Source organism: Crinia signifera, chromosome 5 (assembly GCF_055691185.1).
Source record: "Crinia signifera chromosome 5, ASM5569118v1, whole genome shotgun sequence".
Taxonomy (NCBI): domain Eukaryota; kingdom Metazoa; phylum Chordata; class Amphibia; order Anura; family Myobatrachidae; genus Crinia; species Crinia signifera.
The window spans coordinates 269,681,657-269,701,207 of NC_139221.1; positions in this window are offsets into that span (position 1 = coordinate 269,681,657).

Consider the following 19,551-nt stretch of genomic DNA (forward strand, 5'->3'; position numbering starts at 1 on the left):
TTTATTATGCTCATCTGTAGCAACAGATATTCCTCTTCCCTCATTATGGTAAATATGGGACAGCTGGGACCTGATTGGGAAGAATGCAAAAAATACAGATGGAGCGCCCTCAATCTAGCGTTGGTCTGGCGGTCGAATCGCCAACCGCCAGCCCCCACCAGCCGCCAGAAGGGACACACACACGCACGTCCCCTTCCAACAGAGGTCCTCTCCGCCTCGCCGCCATTCGCGTCCCCCGCCACCCAGAAACTGGGATGCACGTGCATGTGGGACACTCGCGTGTCCCAGTCAGGTGGAGTGCCATCTCACCAGCGGGGGCATTCTGGCAAGCACTGGCACTGATTGAGAGGCAACTAATTGGTAGTGAATCGAGGATTTTACCACAAAAGTTTCAGATGTCCAATGTTATGCCGATGTACAAATGATATGCACAATGTTTACAATGTTCTAGATTTTGTAGGTCTAGTGGGAAGTTGGCATCTCTGAGCTCAAGACCTGAGCTCAATCATTAGTGTATTTTTGCAATGCATCTAAAATCACAGCTACCAATGCAACTGAGTGCACCTTGAAACAGGCCCTTTTCTGAGTAGAATAACGTGATGTCAGCAATAGACATGGAGTGGGTTAAACATCCAAGTCTGTTGTGTGACCTAGGGGAGCATGTGACTCGGGTCCAATAAGGGCTTAGGGAAGGGCAGTGTTAGCTGTGGTATTAGGGCAGGAAAGGGAGGAGTCTTCCTCTCTTTCCTGAATGTAAAGCACCGCTACCAATACAATAGCGGCAATGCCATGAATACATGCATCAGGATTATAGCACCTTTAGGATATTATCCACTAGCCTTAGCAAAGGATCTTCTTATGGGGTGGCGAGGAGTACTTCATCGTCAATGTGCTTGCTGATGGGGTGTTCCATTTCTCGCGTATTTTTCAAGGGGTGCACACCTTTCTGCTGGGGCTTTGAGGTGTCCTCAGGGTGAGACGGTTCTCCCACTACTTTTAGGCGTTGCTGTCTGTTGGCCCCGCATATTCTGAACACTGCGATAGGGTCCTCAAGGGGTCCCATTCTCCATTAGGACACTTCGGGGGCTAAGCACTGAGGTTAATATCGGGAGCAGTTACTTAGCTGTCCCTTCTGGGACTCCAGATTACCGCGGTATGTGGCCTCCGTTACTTGACGTCATTTGTACTCATGGATCACTGGTTTGCCGCTCACTAATAAAGGCCTCTGTGGGTGCGGCCAGATCCCATCATCGGGTTCGCTTGTCTACAATAATTGGGCGGCCCTTGGCAGTGGGGACCTCTGTTCTGAGGGACTTCAACGGGATGGTACCTGGCTGGCTATGGTATTTTTCACGGCGGGGCTGCGGCTGCTTAACCAGTAGGCCGGGTCTCCTTGGGTGCGCGGGCCGGGGGCATCTTGCCCTGCAATGCTGGCGCTCCGCAATTCTATTTAAGGAATGGCATGTTCTGGGAGTCGGGTTGCTGTCTAATGTGCGCAGTTCCGTTGGCGGGGGTTGGGGTTAATGTTGTCTATTCTAGGAGAGGTTTAGGCCGGGAACTCCAAGGGGTACCAGCACGTAACCTAGTGGGATTTCTTTTACTTTCACCAGGATTAGGGGTTACCAAGGCTTCTCACGAGGTTTCCTCATTGCCTAAGCTATGTGAGCTTGATACTACCCCCCCCCCCCCGTCACCTTTGCATGCTGCTGGGTCAGGTGTAGCGTTAAGCAGACTCTACTTATGGTATGTGTTGTCCATTCTTGCTGCTTTGCTATGGCTGCATGGTGCCCCTAGAGTATCTTAGTCGGTAGCGTTTTCTAGGACCCGCGCTGCGTTTTTTGTTGGCATTGTGTATCCGGCTAGTCTCCGGGGTGCGGGAGTTTACGATTAGGCGGCCGTAATTGATCTGGGGGGGCTGATGGGTGTCCTTGGTTCTTGTGGTGTCCTGGGTCATTCGCCCAGTGGCCTTGGCAGGCCTTCCTTGGCAGGCTCTGGCTCCTGCCATTTTGGTGGCTATCTGATGACCTGATCAGTTTGCTGGGTCAAGGTGGCGTTGACCAGCGAGTTTGCCCAGGAACCTCTCCCCTTTTTCCATTGGGAATTGGGAACACCCCCCCCCCCACGCTTCAGCGCTGCCAATTTGGCCTCGGCGGGCATTACATCGCTAGGAGGATGGCGCTCGGCAATTGCAATAGTACATTAAGCCTCACCTACTGCGCTGAGGGTCATTGCCCTTTGTATGTATGTGATGAGTGAGGTCATTTGTTTATTCCCCCATCCTTGTCCATCCTACTCGGGGATTAGCTACGCTCTGCTTTTGGGCCAGCGTCCGGAGTTTTCTCGCTTTTTGCCTGACCTGACGGACTGAATTTGTTACTCTGATTCGGCTATAGTCTCAATTAAGAGTCCCTCAGCAGGTCCAGTCGTTTTTCTCCGGCCGAGTACACCCCGTTTTCCTTATGCCCTTCCATTACCTTGCCCTCCCCCTGTTTGTCTCTTTCCCTTTTTGTTTCCTGGTATGACATCAATTGGTATTGGAGCATGTCTTAAGCACCTAAAATTGTGCTTCAACAGTTTAAATTTCTTTTCTTTTTGGCAGAACCTCCTATTATATTTATGGCACCCCCTCCCTTTAATATAAATACTGATAGTCTCCTGTTACAGCTTCTCCTTAAAGGTATGGGGAAGGATAGGCTCAGGGTATGCATAGTTGAACATTCCTCTGTATATGGGACGGATGGCTGGGCCTCATCTAGGGGCGGGCCGGTTGCTAATTCCCGGTTAGTCTGTGACTTGGAGTTTGGGGGCCGTATTGGCTAGTGTTTAGTGGCGTTCCTTCAGGTGAACGTCCGCCAGGACGGGTTGCCTGAGGTCTTTGGTACTTCAGCTGGGAGGCAATGATTTTGGGAAAATGTCCCGATCGATGCTGTCGGCCTTGATCTTGAGTGATCTTGCAGCCATTAATACAGCTTGGTTTGTCTACACCTTGTTTGGTCTCCGATTGTTTCCCCCGACTCCTTTTTGAGTGATGTTAGAGATTGTAAGGCTTCAAAGGAGGCTCGGAAGCAGCTATATTGGCGGTGGCACGGTGGGTTGAAGCTGCCAGAGGTGCAGTTGGCCCACAGGAGGGGATTATTTTGGTGCCATCAGGTCTTCCTGCCTAACGGGGTGCATCTAGTTAGGGATGGTTTGGTAATTGTGGAGGTTCTGTCGCTGGTTGTAGCTCAGTGGTGTTAGGTTGGTGTCCGGGCGGGGATTCTGGGCTCAGAGTCCCCGCTTTGGCAAGAAAGAACGGCAGGTGAATAGAATTAGTTCTTATTCAAATGATGATGCGTATATGTTTGCTTTTCGGTGCACTCGCCTCTCATTGGCTTAGGCCTTCGCTCGATCACCCGCTCGGGGGGCAGCGACCCCACCCTGATGGGTGGGAAGTCAATGCAGTAGGTCGAGCGGATACCGCTTGTTAGGGTAGGCTTGATTATGTATGCAGATTGTGTGGGTGGAGCTTAGTCAATTAGCCATTCTTTCTGGGCCACCATTAATTAATTAATTATTAATATATTAATCTAGCTTAAAAGTGCTAAAATAAATCAGCTAACCATTTCTGCCAAACCTAAGTCTCCGAGTCTTTATTTCAGGTTTAGTTTGTAAGTTTTGAAATATGATGTATATACAGGCTAAAGGTCACACACATCAGATGCTAGGATGTTTAAAGTATTGTACCTTTAAGGTCAGAACGAAGACAGCAAAACCAAATAAAATGTATGTAGGAAAACAGGTAAGTGTAGGAAAACGTCAGTATGTATGGGCTTTGAATGTATTAAAGTTTTATTTTAAGTGTGTGTCAGTGTGTTTTATTTTACTATTTTTAATACTGTGGAACTACAAGTGCCAGCGGGCCCTTCAATGCCCCGCAGGCTGGGACTTGTGGTTCTCCAAGTCCCAGCTTGTGGGGGAGGCTTGCTGGGACTCATAGTTCCCCAGTATTAGAGAATAGTTTATTCTTTTTTTTTACACTGCCATCAGCCCGGTGACAACCGCTCCAGGGTCACCGGGGACAGCACCAGGCTTCAGCCTGGTCAGGTAAGTCCTGGAGGGGGGGGACCCCTTCATTGGGGGTGGGGTCCCCACTCCCCCAGGGCCCCTGGCCAGGCTGACTGGTCGGTAGGGTTAATGTTTTGGCCGCAGGACCTTATATCATAAGTGTCCCCCGGCTGTGACATTACCCTGCTGGCTGGTTTGGCCTGTGGCTGGTTCTTAAAATACGGGGGACCCCTAGTAATTTTTTCCCCCGTATTTTGGGAACCAGCCCCGGCCATGGAGCCTGGGGCTGGTTGTAAAAAATCGGGGAACCCCTATTTGCGGGGATTCCTGATTTTTTATTACCGACCCTGGCTCCTTGAGCCTGGTGCTGGTTACAGCTGTGGGGGGGGACCCCACGCCATTTTTTTTCTTTTATTTATTTAATTTTCTATTTTTTAACACTGAAGCCTGTGAATCCGTGCAGGCTGAAGCCAAATACGACAGGAAAATAAGGTGTATTTTCCTGTCCTATTTGGCCGGGCATTTCACGCCTAATAGCAGCCGTATTATCAATACGGCTGCTTAGTAAATCAGGAACCACCATTCTTTTGAATGGTGATTCCTGTCGTATTCTATCGATGGTGAAACCCTCAGTAATGGGTAACTATATCCTATTAGCGAAGTGCCTCCACCTAAACTTGTTTATAGTGTAGCTTAGGAAATCACTATTGATTTATTATGATACTCTGACTGACCCTACCTCTCTCTTTTACAGCTTTAAAAAGATCTGGATCCCACGGATGCAGTTTAAAAGTAAGTATGCTAACAAAGGTTTAATAACATCCAAATTCATATACACATATCATATATTATACATACACATTAGTAGCATTTGCAAATATTCAGGTAACATAAGTTTCAAATACAATCACCTACTTACACTCTAATTATCTAATCCTACTCTAACTATTCACCCCCCGACTCTGGGCGCCTAAAGCCCTCTTTCCTTCCTAGTTATAATACCAATAATACCCAATTCCCCATAACATAGCATTATACTTGTAAGCGAATATCTTATTCTCTATATATCATATCTGGCCAGATATATAATACTCAGTTACACAGTTCTAAGAATGAGCTCTTATGTTGGCGCGCGTTGGGGCCCGTGTCCAGTGTCTATTGCTAGCGACTATTCTGACTTTTGTTATATAGTCAAAGTAGATAGGGTGGATAGTTCCATAGAAATCTCCTCTATAGTAGGTAGTATATAGGTTAACAGTTTATCCGTGTGGGCGTATAACGTAGTTGGGAGAAATGTAATAGGTGTATAAGTTCATAAGCTCTCACCGGTTAAGTGTCCAGTCTCTCGATCAGGGGTTTCGGCTGGGCTGCCAGGGGTTAACTGTCAGCTGTCCCTGCAGCGGGGTTTCTCAGTGCTGCTCTGTGATTGGGCACACCCCTATCAGCTCCGCCGGCTTTGTTGTTTTCTGGCTCTGAGCCGCTCGTGACAGCAGCGATCCTGACAGTCACAGAGTAGCACCGCTGAGCTATCCTCCTCCGGCGGCTTGGGCACGTGAACAGCGCACTCTGGCCTCCAGCTTACAGCAGCGCCGCTCGGTCCCTTTCTGGCTGGGGCGCGTGGGTGAAGTAGCTGAGCTCCGGCCTCTCGCTTCCACTGGACTCCGCTTCCCCCACGACGGGAGGGTAAGCTTACCAGTCTCAGGTCTAAGCGGCTCCCAGTCCCTCGCCTACAGGGAAGTTCCGCTAGAGACCCGGCTGCTGTCACCGCTGCTGCCCGCTATCTCTGCCACAGTTCACTCTCTCTGTGCCGCCGCTGCGCTGTCACTTGTTGCTGCCAGCTGTCTCCGCTACCGTGCTGCCGCTGTCACTGCTCTGGTACCAGTGAGGTGAGCCGATCAACCAGGTCCTTGCTCCGCTGTGTCTCCCTCTTTTATACCCCTATCCCAGTCCAGTATCTCCTCATGTGTCCTTAACGGCAGGCTTTTCACGAGCCTGTACCAGCATCATCCCTGACTGACTCGTGCAACTAGCAACTCTAATGCCATAAACGCGCTCACATTGCATTACATGTTACAGCCAACAACTATACAACATCTCTTTATATAACAATGAACATAAGGTTGCAATGGTGTACACATTCATATTTGTAAATACAAATATGAATGTCCCATCAATACGAATGCGAATATTTGTATTTTTGGCTTAATAAATGCCAAAAATACAAATACACTCCAAAAATTTGTATTTTCCTAGGAAAATACGAATTTTTCCTACGAATCCATATTAGTAAATTTCCCCCATAATCTCACCACTGGAGGAATACTGGGATTCTTAGAATATGCTTGTCCAATATCCTCACAATAACACCGTTGTCTGTATGGGCACAAATGGCAGAAGACCGCTGGAGGAAGATCTATGGAATGGACGTTATGACACGTTTGTCCTCTCTATGGTATGGTGAAATGGCAGGTTCTGGAATTCAATAGGTGGAGTGTGTCATGGATCAATAGTACAGGCTGGCAGGTTGCTCTCCTAGGCACCAATGCATTTTGCTGTCCTTTGTCACAACGTTTTCAAGGTGAATTATGTAGTATGTAGTAAGTGGCAGGGACTGGAAGACAGTTCCAGTTAGTAATGACTATGGGGCAGGGCCAGTGCAAGGCACCGGAGTGCCCCAGGCGAGGGGGGGTGGGGCGCCACGGTGCCTACGGGGGAGGGTACCTACGGCGCTGTGTGATCTGGCGGCGGGGTCCCTGCAGTGATGCGCGCTATCCGGCAGCCAGGCGGCAGCGCGGGATGCGCTGATGGGTTTGAAAACTCGCCGCACGCTGATTGGCTGAATCTCAGCCAATCAGCAGCATGCAGAATGTTTTCAAACCCAGTAGTGCTTCCCGCGCCACCGCCTGGCTGCTTGATAGCGCGCATCACTGCAGGGACCCCGCCGCCAGATTACACAGTGGCAGTGCCGCAGGTACCCGGCAAACACGGACACCCCTGCAGCCTCCATGCGAGAGGCGAAGTGCCGCCCTCCAGTGGCTGGCGCCCTAGGCAAATGCCTAGATTTGCCTAGTGGTGGCGCCGGCCCTGCTATGGGGCATGAGTCATTGGGTCAACCCAATTTAGGTTGACATGCATTGGGTTGATCATTGACTATGACTAAGGTTGACAGGGTTAGAAGGTTGACACAAGTATTAGGTCAACAATGGGTAGGCCAACAGTCAAAAGGTCGACATGAGGATTTTACATTTTTGTCCCGAATGTCAACATCACACTGTCAAAGTGTACTGCGCCCCCTCGCACTATTTTATCCTCCCACAGGCCGCCGTGGATGGCCGGGCATTAAACACCTCCTGTCAGCACATGTCGGATTAAAAAAAGTGAAAAATTCATGTTGACCTTTTGAATGCCGACCGTCCCATTGTCGACATAATGCTTGTGTCGAACTTCCAGCCCTGTTGACCTTAGTCATGTCGACCTATTTCATGTGTCAACCTAAGCACTGTTGACCCAATGCATGTTAACCTAAACAGAGTCGACCCAGTGACCATACCCCTGACTATGTAGTCCTATGCACCATTAGTTAAAAAACAAATAATGTACCATAAACCCCAAAAATGTTGAAATACTGGATTTACAAAGGGTACTAGGAAAAAGAAAACCTCATTTAGGCTTTATTCTTCATGCTCCATGGATGTCTTATTCTGCGAAAAATGCCCACAATAAATGAAAGAAATATACTGTATAATGCTTTTATTCTATTGATTTATATCATTTATGCCTTATGACAGAAGTACACATAACGGTCCTTATTGTAAAAGTCCAGCCTTTGATTGTCAATCAATCTTCCTTGATTGCAGCAATTTCCTTCTTCACAATCATTAGACACTGCTTCGTCTCCGTTAAATGTCTGTGCTGATGCATTGTATTCCAGTCCAGCTTCCAACTGCAGACATCCTTATATGCTCGTCTGTTCTTTATCTCTAGTTGACAAAGTTTTTTGAGCCGTTTTGTTCATAGTTTTATAATAGGTTTATAGAGTATTCGAATTTAATAAGCCCAAGGGGACATTGGTGAATAAAGAAACAATTCCAACCAATATGCTGATCTTGCAGGCTCATGTACAATGCTGGCATCCTCCTTCAATGTAGTACCTAACTAGCACCTAACTATCAGGCAGGACCATTGTCCGTGCCGTCTGCCCTGCGTTACCCATTCACGCGGATGTAAAGTGCTCATACTGTTGCTATGGCATAAAACCCACTCCACCTGTGTGGAGAGAGAAGGATTAAGCATCATGGGCCAAAGGTAAACATTTTGGGAGAGTTTCTCTATTTTTTCTTAAAGCGGCAATCAATTACATGGCAAAATCAACCTGGGTTTTAAGTGTAAATGATTGCCGCTTTAAAAAAAAATAGGTGAAAACTTTCTGATTCTCATACCCTTTGGCCCCATATGTACAGACATTTGGCGTGATTCACAGGTGGATATGGTACTGATGTTTATGCAGTTGATTATGTTCTACTCAATGCATAAAAAGTCAAGGAAACCTTTACTGTGCACATACATATATCAAGGTGTACAGCAGCCTCTGCAATACATGGGCCGGAGAGTAGAAGGTGACTTAAAATCTTCATGAAGAGGAGTCCAATGTGGTGTTATAGGAGTGTCATGGGTGTGTTTTTCATCATGCCACTGCAATCTCTTCACAGCACTGTAACCACCGTTGCATATCTTCTGCACCAGGTACGGGCTGCTGATGGTGTGTTGATGGTAGAGTAAGCATATCCCCAGTGTACTTGAGCATTGCTCACATACGCAGGGTTTGGGGAGTCCGTCCCGCGCTAGTGCACAAGGGGAATACTTAAACTACTGTAGTATTTGCATATTTCACACTTGAGAGTCTGTGAGACATTGTAGCTGTGCATGATCTCCATGCACCTCTGCATCAGCCAAATGCTATTTAAAAATAATGACAGGTAATGATGTATCATTTGTTCAGCTGAAAGGGAGAATGAGTAAGGATTAAATTGATTTTTTAACTATGAGTAGATGTGGATGGTGGATGTTGCATTATTGCTATTCACTTTGGTTTACAGGCTTGGGTTCTTACTCTATGTGCACAATGGGTAGATACCCAGAGTCCCAAGATTTTAGAGGCTTTCGAGCAGGGTCAGCTGGGCCAGGGTCTTCGGGCCATCTGGTTATTGCTTCTGGAACTTCTTGGAAGGCAGGTAGAGAATACTGGTTGCTCTGATTAGCACACACAATCTGTGCAGCTGGCAACATTTGCTATCTGTTCACCAGCTGGCAGCCAGTGAAGCTTGCTGATTGGTGGATAGCTGGAGCCACTCACTGTAGGAAAGCATGTAGAGAGACAATGCAGGACTGCAGGAGGAATAAGTTAATATTTGTAATATTTATTCCAATGAATGGATGGGTGTATTGCTTTGCCCAGAGCCTTCAATTCTTTTAAGATGGCTCTGCATAAAGGTAGTGTTAAGGTGCCCGTCTACCGCGCACATTACATCGAAAAGGCCACAAAGTATATGCTGCAAATACTTTTTTTAACTAGATCGCATCATATCTAGCTCAAAACACATGCTCAAAATACATGCTAGCACATCGAACATCGAATACATTGAACTACTGTAGATACAATGCGATCCAGTTCAAAATGCACAGTGCGCATCGCATCGTGTATGGGCAGCATTAGTTGTACAGGAGGATCTTCTGCAGCAATTGTTCAGCACGATTGCAGTGAGTAAAGACACACTTATGCAGTTCTCCGAGCTTGTGAAATTCTAGGTATTCTAGCTGGAAAACTGCAATTTGTGAAAAGCAGAATGTTTGGTGGGGTAGTGACATATTCCTTAATTGTTTGAAGTATAAACCATAACTTTCTATAAGAAGCTGTGCTGTATCCCATAGCTACCTACCTATCTTGCTAGCTAGCTATATCTATTGTGATAAGGTTCACAGGCCTCAGATGAAGACTTTTGGTGTTAATTCTCAACAGCAGGTTACAGTATAGCGGGTTAAATCCATGCAGTCGGTATTACAGGCAGGAGCATGGCAGACTCTTGAAAGGCTCGGATTCAGTATTGAATCCCGGCGGTCGGGATCCCGGCGTTCAGAATCCCGACGCCGGAATCCCGACAGCCGAAATGCAGACAAGGGGGGGACGTGGATCGCCCCCCTTGCGGGCTCGCTGCGCTCGCCACGCAGCAGGCCCGGTGCCTCGCTACGCTCGGCACACTAATTTATTCTCCCTCCAGGGGTGTCGTGGACACCCACGGAGGGAGAATGTGTCGGGATTTCGGCGGTCGGGATTCCGGTGTCGGGATTCTGAACGCCGGGATCCCGACCGCCGGGATTTTAACTGCATCCCAAAGGCTCCAATGGGCCCAATGCTAAACACCCCTGGCCTATCACTCGGGTAGATATGCTACCATCAAGAGCAAGGTGACTCTGCCCTGGAAACCCTTATATCAGGAAATCTCAGGTGCTGCTGATCACACCTGGGATTCTTCTACTGCTATCAAAACCTGGTCTGGATCCTCCACATTACTTTCATGTGGGGGAATGCTGGCTCTTCCACACTATCTATATACTGTACAAGTATCTTAAAAAAAAATATACACTAGCTAATTAACCTTCCAGATTCAGTTTTCCTAGTAAAAAAAAATAGTGTATGCCTTTTTTCTCTCTATTAAATAATGTATAGATTCTCATTAGATGATTTGCACAGCTCTCGTATACTTTTGGGACTGAAATAGTTGGAACAAAATGTTCATTCACTTGTCTCTATCTCATTAAAACAGTTGAGATTCTCAAACATTAACAGAAAAATTCTTTAAAGTGGAGAGGATTATTCACCCGTGAGTCTCCCATCCTGTTTTCCTCCAACTGATATGTACCTTCGCTACAACTGTGTCTTATAAAATAGCACTGCATACTGTAGGTTATTGTGGGAAAAATCCATTAAGTAGTGGAGTCGTTGCTATTTTTTCACCTCTTTCCAATCAGCAGGATCTCACTTTAAATCCTATTGGCAGGGAGAATGTGAGTAGTTGCAACTTTATGTGTATTACTTTGTATATGACGGCCTACAATTTTTAATAGACGCATTGGGGCCGGCGCAGATTTGAACACAAGTTAGCTGTAATTGCTCTGGCATTGCATGCATGGGAAAATATGAAAATATTCCCCATTCATGGGAACTGATTATATAAAAAAAAAAGTATAATCTGTACCTCCTGTGCCTTCTCTACACATGCTTAAATAAATTGAATGGTTGTCAGCACTCTGATTGGTGAATAGCACCATCCATCCACCAATCAGCATCCTGACACTCATTCACTGTCTGGCTGCAAGCTGGAAGGCAGGGAGAGAATGATTGTGTGACCAGCACCTGCCCTTACTTGAAGTTCCCTAGAAATGTGTAGCCCTGGGCAGCTGCCCAGTGTGCCTGTATGCTAAGAGAACCCTGTGTGATAAAACCCCAATACAGACCAGTAACGCCATACTTTCCTACCTTCCCGGAATGGCCGGGAAGATCCTTAAAATTGGGTCGACCTCCTGGCCCCCCAGAAAGGTGGGCAAGTCCCCCAGGAATGGTCCCAGTCTCGGAAGGGAGGGCTGTTGGGAGCTGATGAAGTGAATTGTGTCATCATGGCCCCGCAATATGCTGTGCAATGCCTGTAATATTGGCATTGCGTAATGGACACACCCCCACTTAAGGCTCCTTTGTAGAGGTCCGCCTCCAGGCCCGACCTCTTCCACATCAGGTCCACAGTCCCTGCCCCTACCTCCTAAAAGTCAGCAAGCCTAAATACCCATACACACACAACGATGTGTCACTTACGACAAATCGTTAACGACCATCGTTCACTTTCTCCCTTGAAGGGGAAAGTGAAAGATCATAAATATTCAGAAGAACGTTCGCCCTGCACGATGTTAAAGACCATAGCCAAATTGACCTGCATGCATGGACGATGGCTATGGTTGTTAATGACCCACGGGTACGCGCACCATCGGTTGTCGCCCGTCATTGAAGGCCTACAGAGTAGACGATGTATAACGATTCACCTCCAGAACGACCCTGATCGACGTCCTTCATGGTCGTACAGGGAGGTGAATATAATGGAATCATTTATCGTCGTTTGCCTGCTATCGTCTAGTGTGTATGGGCCTTAAGTTACCCCCTTAAGTCACATGTGTCCGCTTGGCTCGAGAGCAAGTGCAGCATTAGAACAAACAAATACTGCACATCATTAAAATACTAATTCCTGTGTATTTTGCTGGAGCCACATTTTTATATTTCTCTAACTTCCTTTATACAGATATTTCCTTGTACAGGTACAGTTTGTACTTTTTTAGTTGTCTTTGCATAAAATATAAAACCGCATAGAGGATAAAAGCAAAAATCCCTTTAAAAATCTTTGTTGTGGGGTTATAAAACACTCAGACTGTCCTTTTGCTTTCCAAAAAAAAACAAAAAACAATAATACACAAAACACATACAAGATTAAACAGAGAAAAAATTCAGATCAAGAAAATAAATTTCTCCATCTTGACCTAAGATTTTCAAATAATGATGTTTGATCAATTTCCTTTTCTACCATTAACGGGATAAAATGAATTTCTGTGCCTCAACATCTGGGAGATCAAAGGAAATCACACTTCAATCACTGCAAAGCTCTGTGCTCATTATATACAATCATATCTTGTTATTAATAGTCAGTGGCTAGATGGTGACATTTTACTTGTTTTATCCCATAATGCATTGTGGGCACGTCTGGCATTTAGTTTATCATTTTCATCAGTGTCATCCTTGGGGTGACCGATTTGACCCAGAAATCTTATACTGTCATTCATAGTAAGTGAATTCATCAACACCGGCAGACTTTGAATACACAAGAGATTTGTTTTTAACTGTTTGCATGGGCATACAATTTGATTATTCACGGGTTGAAAATAAAAATGCCATTTTGCATACAAAAATAGCAATTTATGTAGCAGACATTGATATGGAAGAAATTATACTACTTGGTGATTGGGATGGAAATTTATTTTGTGCATGTGTCTTGAGGTTTCTTATGCATTAAGCTGCCTCGTCAGGTGCAAAATCTATTGCTATTGGTGGACACAATGCCTCGGTTTTGAATTCTAAACATTGCTGTTATTTAGAGTTTTATTAATACAAATCCGTCAGTATTTCCCGTATCCCTATTTGTAACTGACTTTTCAAAGCATGCAGCTAAATGGCTTTCTCTGTTATGGTAATATTGAAACTTAAAAGAGATTGCCTGGGATCACAACTTGGAATAAACTTAAAATGAAAACGTATTTTTAAAAGTTTTTAATTGACATTTTTTTTTTGAAGTCTGAGATTTGCTGTACTTTTATTTGCTTTTAATTAATGACAAATACATATGAATAATGCACATTCCCTATTAATATGGTTAAACATGCCTTGCCATTAAAGCATACCAGGCTAGAACAGACTGTCACCACTGCAATCCATTTTAAATGCTGCTGCTAGGCTGATCCTCCTAGCAAGACTCTCATCGTCTGCTGATCCACTCTGCCAGTCCCTCCATTGGTTACCTGTATTTTACCATATTCAATATAAAACACTTCTGCTCGCATATAAAGCTATTAACCATTCTGCACCAGCATATATCTCCTTACTTATCACAAAATATCTCCCATCTCGACCACTCTGCTGTGCACAAGATCTGCGTCTCTCTTCTGCATAGATCACTAGCTCCCATTCACTATTACAGGACTTTCATAGGGTTGCTCCCACTCTATGGAATGCCCTTCCACGCGTGTGTAAGCTGGGACAGGGTACACTGTCACTGGCTCCGGCTTTCACCACCTGTTTCAGTGCCATCAGGAAGTTCACAATCCAGGAGCAGGTAGATGCTGGAACTCCTAGGGAGAGAAATTTGGGCTGCAGGATAGTGGGGGCAATTGTGTTAAATTGCGAGCTGGAGTCGATGAATAGGACCCTTGCGTAGGTGCCTGGATGATCCAGGTGTTCCAGGATATAATGCAGCCCTAGGTTAACTGCATCCTCAACGCTTCTGTTTGTTTGGTAGGTGAACTGCAGGGGGTTGAGATGGGTACTGGTCACTTCCCTCAGATGGTTCAGTACCAGTCTTTTGAATCCCTTCTTGACCACTGATGTTAGTGCGACTGATTATTACATATGATTTTTTGATCATTGCTTCTTTTATTGTTGGTGGGCCCAGGGACAATTCCAACGTGCACCTCTTTTTTTGCCATTATGTGATTTTTGGGGCCTAGTTTTTCAAACCGCCATCGTGTCTGCCGATACAGTGCCACTCTTAGATGAGCAACGTGTTTGTGCCGCACACTTGTGTAATTTAGCATAGTTATCCAGCTACCTCAGTGCAACCTTTTGCCCCAAAAACAATATTGTGAGGTGTGAGGGGTTCAGAATGGACTGAAAATGAGTGAAAATTAATGATATTGAGGTTAATAATAGTGTAGGAGCAAGAAAAACCCAAAATTATGCGATCTTAGGGATTTGTATGTTTTTTGGCAAAAAAATACAGATCCAAAACACGAAACACAAAACATGAAAATGGTGGTATTTTGGAACAGATCCAGATCCAAAACACTGCCCATGATACAGACCCAAAACGTGTTTCACAAAACACGAAAAGTGCCTGGTGCACACCCCTACTTTATACCTGGAATGGCACCAAGTCATTGGTTACAGTGATAAGTGGAGCGCCAAATCTTGTGAGACGATACTACAACAGGTTCCATGGTTTCGGATTTTATCAGAGAGAGAGAGATTATAAGATGTACAGATACAGATAAGAGCTGACCTTTCTGTGATATACCTCAGTAGGTGCCAGGATAATCCCATCATGGCTCCTCTCCTCTGTTTGCGCATGAGCCTCCGTGTTTGGGCTCTGGGTGCCGCTGCTTCTGTCTGATGCAGGGCAGCCGCTGATGTCTGTTACCTGGTCACCCGATTTTCTCACAACAATTAAATCCTATGGCTGGATGTAAGCTTACCCAGGTGTTATGTACGGGCAGGATGTCAGCTTCCTTGGATATACAGTAAGCTTCCCCAGGTGTTAGATATAGGCTGGATGTGAGCTTCCCCAGGTGTTATGTATGGGCTGGATGTAAGCTTCCCCAGGTGTTATGTGCAGGCTGGATGTAAGCTTACCCAGGTGTTATGTACGGGCAGGATGTCTGCTTCCTTGGATATACAGTAAGCTTCCCCAGGTGTTAGGTATAGGCTGGATGTGAGCTTCCCCAGGTGTTATGTATGGGCTGGATGTAAGCTTCCCCAGGTGTTATGTGCAGGCTGGATGTAAGCTTACCCAGGTGTTATGTACGGGCAGGATGTAAGCTTATCCCGTACCATCGTTTATGGTATAAAACATAGACTGACTCATGATAGACACATGGTTGACCACTAATGGTCGACAGTCACAAGGTCGACAGGGTCAAAAGGTTTACAGGGTCTAAAGGTCGACATGAAAAGAGTTGACATGGTCAAAAGGTTTTTTGTTTTTTTTCCCCAAAATATATTTATTGGATTTTCTGTAGATACAGAGGAGTAGGAAAATATCAACATATCACAACAATGGCAATATGGTCATAAAGACAATATCAGTACAAGAAAAAAGACTTTGCTGTCATTCCGACAGCAAAGTCGGAATGACAAATGATACTCAGAATGTATGGAAACATATCCAGTTAAAAATAACATAAATTACATTTGTAATCAACAATAAAAGAGTATATAAATCATAAATGCTTAGTCTTCTATTTCTTCCTCTGTATCGACAATCAGAGCCGGCCCTAGCCTAAATGACGCCCTAGGCAAGACCCCCTAGCACCACCACTAGTTCCGCCTCTGACCCTGCTCTGCTTTACCAGCACCACCAACCCTCATCATAGCAGTCATCATTTTTGTGCCCCTACCCACAATATTTTAGATAGAAACACTGCATACATTCGGTGCGCAGCCCAAACAGGGGTGTGTTCTTGCTGGGAAGGGGCATAGCCACACAATAGTACCCCAATTCAAATTATGCCACACAGTAGTGCAACTTTATTCACATTATATCATGCGATGGTGTCCCTTATTCACGTTACATCACACAGTAGTACCACTTAACCTTATGTACATTACTCCTCACATTATTCACATTATACCCTTAGAAAAAAATCCTGAGAAAATATTGTATTTTAAGCACCTCCATGGCCACACTGCAACCTAGCACAAAGCAGTGTGTGCTGGGCAGAGGAGAAGAGCTGCAGCTGCTGCTGTCACTTAAGGGGAGGGGCCCCGGGGCCCCCACTGGGCCCTTCCATCAGACTTTGGCCTGGGTAATTTGAACCCCCTTCCCCTTTCTCTCGGCACCCCTGATAATACCACACAGTAATGCCCCTTACACATTATGCCAACCTTTATTAATGCCCTTCATACACATAATGACACACATAATGCCCCTTACACATATGTTGCACATTATTAATGCCCTTATACACATGACACACATAATACCCATTACACATATGTTGCACATTATTAATGCCCTTATATACATGACACACATAATGCATGTTACACATATGTCGCACATTATTAATGCATTTATACATGACACACATAATGCCCCTTACACATATGTTGCACATTATTAATGCCCTTATACACAGGACACACATAATGCCTGTTACACTTATGTCGCACATTATTAATGCATTTATACATGACACACAAAATGCCCCTTACACATATGCCAAACACTATTGCACAACCAACCCACAACCAACCCACCCACAGACAGCACTCGCACAGCCGCTAACACTGTGACCTCTGCCTCGGCTTGGATACAGATTTCATCATACATCTTGCCTCAATAGGCCATGCAGCTTCTGGCCAGTTCTGCTAACGTTGGGTGCCTTTTTTGCACAAAATTGGTCTTATTTGCATTGTAATGACCAGCACACGCAAGGAGCTTCCAATGATTAAAACGACTCCGGAGATGACGTCATCATTAATCGACTCTGCCCCTCCGGGAGGAGAGAACACTGATTGCTGACGGCTACTGCGGTGAACATGCAGGTTGATGTAAGTATATATTTTATTGTCCGCCGCCGTGCGGTTATTCATGTCTGTATTTCTGATACATGTGGTCATGACCAAGATGTCAGTGGGCATCGAAACGTCGACCGTATACATGTACCTGTAATTCTTATGGAAACCTTATTGCACAAAAAAAAAATTAACAAGTCCCCTGGAGTGACGCAGCCTTTTTTCTAGCAAAGTGTGTATCCTTTCTGAGGGCACCAGGGGCAAGCTGTACTTTATATAGTGGAGTGCCGAATCTTCACAGAACTGTATATATATATATATATATACATATATATATATACACATAGATAGATTGATAGATACATACATACATACATACATACATACATAGATGCATAGATCGCCATTCCCAGGTTGGGGTGCAGTGACCTGTGACCACATGCTCTAATACAGTATATACAAATACAGGGGCTCAACACTCACCATAATGTACTAACTCACCTTAATATACAAATAATCAAATAAATAATGGGGTTTTAGTTCATGAATTGATCAATGCATTTAAGCTTGCAGCCCATCTGCAAGTCTAACACTAACAATTGGTCTCTAAAGAGCCCGGCAACTACTGACACATCATAGCTAAAGTGGACATGTGTTTTTTCTGGTTTAAAGCTCACCTGCCAACTACCTTAAGGCTTTTAAAGATGAGGCAGTCACCTAGCACAACACCTGACTAATGGTGCCCACACACGCACCGATTTCAGTGCGATGCTGTGCGATTTAAGCACATTTTTTCACAGGCTTTTTCTGACCTTTATTTTGTTCGAGTTCACATGTTTTAAACCTGCAATAAAGTTGTTGATAACAATTTGTATGTAATTATTTCCCCCCCCAAAAAAAAACATCGTATAGCATCGGCTCGTATGCCTGTATAATGCTGAGCCCGATGCTATGCGATAATGTCCAAAAAAGTACCTGCTGCACATACTTTTTTGGACATCTAAAATCGGCCCCCTGGAACGCGCATAGCACAGCATCGCGTCGCACACGCCGCACGAATACACCCCGATAATTGTACGCACGATGCGTTTTGTACTTTAAAAGTACAAAACGCATTCTAAAATCGATGCGTGTGTGGGCTGCATTAGAATTAAAGGGGCAACTGTCACAGGCTTCGGATAAATTAGCTTATCTGGGGTGCATGCGAAAGCTATGATCACAGTAACAAAGGTTAATTCGAAATGAACCCACATGCAGAGTACCACTGCACTTGCCATTCCTACGAATGGTGTGCAAACAGCAATCGCCATTCCCAGTTTGGGGTGTAGTGGCCTGTGACCACATGCTCTAATAAATACAAATACAAGGGCTCAACACTCACCATAATGCTGTTTGCATTCCATTCATAGGAATGGTGAGTGCAGTGGCACTCTGTATCTATATATGTGGGTTAATTTCTAATTAACCTTTGTTACTGTGATCATCCAGCATAGTCATCCAGCTACCTCGGTGCAACCTTTTGCACTAAAACAATATTGTGAGGTGCGAGGTGTTCAGAATAGACTGGAAATGAGTAGAAATGAATGTCATTGAGGTTAATAAAAGCGTAGGAGCAAAATAATAAACCAAAATTCTGTGATTTTAGCAGTTTTTATGCTTTAAAAAAAAAAATTCAAAACCCGAAACACGAAACATGAAAATGGTGGTGTTTTGGAACAGATCCAGATTCAAAACACTACCCGAGATACAGACCCAAAACACGTTTCCTGAAACACGAAAAGTGCCCAGTGCACTTTTGACTGGCCGTCGGTCTACAAACCGAGATTGGCTGGCAGCTGGTGCCAATTTCTAAATCGTACTGCACCAGTCTCCGCCTCCATCCCAGCGCAGAGAGAAGTGTGGGGTTGGGGGGGCGGGGGTTGAAAGGCGCAAGGGACATAAGATAGTGGAGTATGAGGCACAGGGGAGGTGAGATAGGTGAGTTAAATGGGGGGGGGGGGGGGGGTTTGAAACAGAGGCTAAAGAGGGATCAAATTTCACTACCCAACTGCTAAATTCCCACTTTGAGCTTAGCTCAGACCTATAATTTCTACCAAAGTGGTTCTACCAAGTATTAATCGAATGGGTGAAAGGGGGGCAGGGGAGTAGTTACGGGGCATTTGCGTCGGGGAGGGGTTTGAATATAAATACAATAATGTGTTTTCAATTATTCTTTGTTCCTAAATAATTTTGACAAATGGTTGGATTCATATTTTTAGGCACATAATTGAGTACTTTGTGGTGATTAGTGCAAGTACATTTCAATAAACTCTATCATACTGTGTTGACACTTGGTAAGACACAAGGTTGGTGAATACCTCCTATAAAGATTCCTGACTGGCCAGCCCTCATTGTAGTCTAAATATGTG